Source organism: Colius striatus, chromosome 5 (genome assembly GCF_028858725.1).
Source record: "Colius striatus isolate bColStr4 chromosome 5, bColStr4.1.hap1, whole genome shotgun sequence".
Classification (NCBI taxonomy): domain Eukaryota; kingdom Metazoa; phylum Chordata; class Aves; order Coliiformes; family Coliidae; genus Colius; species Colius striatus.
Window position 1 is genome coordinate 32298311 of NC_084763.1, and position 3707 is coordinate 32302017.

Here is a 3707-nt window from a genome sequence, read left to right on the forward strand (position 1 = left end):
GAGGAAAGATATTAAAATTTAATATATTATCTTTGATATGAATTATATTTTAAATGAAATATTGTAAGTTGCAGGCAGTTTTTACAAATTAGTTTTAATGAAGTTCACTTTTCTCTAAAAGATTGTTGAATTACTAATTTGAATGTTGTAATGTTAATTTTATTAGTGTATATTGTCATTTTCATAGATTGCTGTCTTTATGGAAGATATTGCACACATTCTGGTACAGTCATTAGTAATACATTCATGTATTACTAATTTCTAACCCACCATTTCTTAGAAAAATAAATTGTTCATACTAACTCTCCAAACCCTTGCCAATTTAATCTAATCAATTTAATAGCAAAGTACGTTAATAGCAACATGCATTAGTAACAATTTGTTTTATTATTTTTTGTTAGATATAAAAATGAAAGCTAAAGGTATCAGGCTATTTTTAAGAAAGAAAGGGAGCACTGTGTCTGTTGTATCCCTGTTTCTTCTCTGATAGAACAGGTTCTAATACACATGAGCTACAGTTGGTGCTGCTATGCGGAAACCACCTACCCAGTGAGTTTTTATAATTGCTTTTTAGACATTTTGCATCCTACAAATGTGTATTCTGTATATAAAGTATATGCATTTAGTTGTTTGCATTAATGAAGGTGGGTTTTTTACTTTTACTAGGAAGGAAAAGTCATCTAATTTGAGATCAAAGTCACTATGTGGAAAGAACATTTTTTCTTTTGCTTTTTACTTCTGTCTTTGACAACAAACCAAATAGTAAATGGACAAAACAAAAAGAAAGGAAAGAATTCTTATTCACTCACGCAAAAAGATGAAGGTAAAAACATTTTCTTACATTTCTGATTGACCATATCGTATATCTCTGCATATTTCAGGATAATTAGCTAGCAATCAATAATTTCTCTATACATTTATAAAATGTGGTTTAGTTTGATTATCAAACCTAGGAAATACTGTGATGACATATACTTGGTTGTGGACTCATCTGTGAATTGCATTGGCACACTTATCTCTCTTAAGATAAATGATAAGGAGCCTAATTTTTAGTTTGAAATTGCATGTAGAAATTTTTGTATACAAAATAAACTAAAATGCTAAAACAATCCCATCAAGAACCTCATTTGAAAGTTTTTGTCTGTAGACTGTATTTAATAACACTGATATGAATTAAATTAACTTAATTTTAATTACTCAACTTCAGTATAATTTCTTGGCATTTACATTTAAATTTGTCCTTAGAATTTTAACTGGGAAGACAGAGTAATCCTTGGGAAAAATATTTGAGGATTGGAATTGTTGCAGAGAATTGTCTGAAGTCTGTTATACGCGTCTGCACATTATTCATAGATATAACTTCCTTGTTCTATTACAGATGATATGTATCTTCTTGATATAGCCTTTATCATGGACAGTTCAGAAAGTGCCAAAAATCAATTGTTTAATGTACAGAAAATTTTTTTTCAAAACTTAACTGACAGCATTTTCCAGAGGAAGCCAGTTACATCTCAGAAATATAATGTCCGACTAGCAAGTATGCAGTTCAGCGGTACAGTCAGCATTGATCATCCCTTTATAGCCTGGAAAAATGTGCAGAATTTTAAAGAGAAAGTGGAGTCTCTGGGCTTTATTGACCAGGGCACCTACACCTATTATGCAATTTCCAATACTACTCAGCTGTTTAAAAAATGAAGGTCGTAAGAGAAGTGTAAAAGTGGCTTTTTTGATGACTGATGGTGTGGATCATCCAAACAACCCTGATGTCCAGAGTGTAGCCACAGCAGCTAGGAGACTTGGGATACATTTTTTTACTATTAGTCTTTCTAAGAAAAAAGTCCAAGAAGAAAAATTGCATTTGATATCTGGTAATTCGTCCTCTAAACATATCTTATGCCTGGATGATCAGAACCTGATAGTCAATATAGCATTGGAACTGGTAAGGAATCCTGACATTATTCTTGTCATAGTCTATCATGGCAGATTTCATTTAACTTTGATAGTAAGGTCCTGAAGACAGTGCAGAGGTTTTTGTGTTGTATAACTGCTACATCAGGAGTCAGGACATAAAAAACTTCCTCCTCCCAAACGTCCTTCACAAGCTGTGCATGTGGACAGTAATAGCTCAACTGCACTGATCATTGTTGGAGGGACAGGGTATTTGCCAGCACATAGAGTATGCCTCTGAGTGTGTGATAATACCTTAGAAGGTAACTTGTTCTTATGCATAAGGCTGATAAAATCACCTAGTCTTTCCCTTATATATTGTGTTAGTAAGGCCTTCTATAGTAGGCCTTTAATTAGGAAGTCTTTTCGTATTCCCCTTGTTAGCATTGTTCTTTAATACTGTCTCTTTAGGTGTACCATTACATCTCATTTGTTTTCTGTTCATTATGGGTCATATAAAGTAAACCTCTATTCCTCAGAGAGAACCCTTTTTCATACAAGTAGTTCCCCAGATGGATTCTTACCATTGTGAGGAAGGGATGAAGGATGACAGTGTTCGCATTCTTTAACATTTGTCTTGGAACTTCTGTAAACAAAAGAAGAAAAATGGTTAAATTAGTACTCTGTTACATTGAATATATATGAAAGTAGTATTTTTCTTTTCTTTTCAGGAAGCCTTGCTTCAGAAGCAGGTAGGATTTTTTGAGTATTTTATTACTCTCATTCATAATAGATCTCCTGATGTCTGCTTCTTCTATAATGCATCAGTACTCCAGGATTAATCAACCTTCTGTCCTTGAGTAAAATTTCCAACTATTTCTTCTATCCTTCCTCCTGAGAAACCTACAAGTTCTGTTCATTAGTGAGTAGTATCATTAGTCAAATATAAAGAACTCTTCCTACCTATTTCACCAGAGTGAAATAGGACTAGTACAACATACACAAGTTAATTAGTGATCTTATTAAAAACAATAGCAATGTTAAAATGGGTAAAAAAATTATGTAAGGTTCACAGTACTATATACTATGTATATGCTACCTTAAACATTTGTAGTTGCAGTAGAAAGAGGCTTATTTGGTTTTGTTATAAATAAATCAAGCAAATGATTTTAATTGGGCTACACAGAAGTCTAATGTTGAATATATAAGAACTATATATTAGAAAAACATTTATTTCCTGTTATTTCACTTTTATGATCTCTAGTCTGTTGCTAGGCAATTGCAGATCTTGCTTTAAAAATTTGAAATAATACATTTGAAAAATGTTCTCCTTAATGTTTCTGTTAACTTTGCAGTGTATGCAGAAGAACTGTGGCTGTGAAAAGGGAGTAAAAGAGACAAAGGTGATCTGTAAGTATGCATTCTTTGGAAAAGCCTCCAGAATTTGAATTTTAATTGAGATCAGTATTGCACAGTATTGTAATTGGTTACTATGTCTGCAAAAACCAAGACATTAGCTGTGCATGTGCTGCAAAAAGGGATATAGCATAGCATATCACTGTGAAAGGCCACTGTTTCAAGAGCTCAGAGAAAAATCTATCCATAATCACATGCTGTCTTGGAAATAGTTTTATACTCTTGGGTAATAAAACACTGAAAATTAACAGGTACATTATTTTGAAACCTAAATCAAAAAGCTATTCAGGAATCTTACCATGTGGATGGAAATGTCCATTAAGGATTACTTCCATCAGAATCTTCTATCTGTGTAAGGAATAAAGTTTCAAAAGATTGAGAGTGATGTCATATATGAAAAAAGG

The 3707-nt window shown here is 32.6% G+C and overlaps 1 long non-coding RNA gene across 1 annotated transcript; it reads left to right on the forward strand.

Annotated features, from left to right (window-relative positions):
• Nucleotides 1-767: 767 nt before the first annotated feature.
• LOC133625469 (uncharacterized) lies at nt 768-3298 on the forward strand. The gene is made up of 3 exons (XR_009818742.1): nt 768-823; nt 2619-2639; nt 3243-3298. It is a non-coding gene; the product is annotated as an uncharacterized LOC133625469 (long non-coding RNA).
• The last annotated feature ends 409 nt before the right edge of the window (nt 3299-3707 follow it).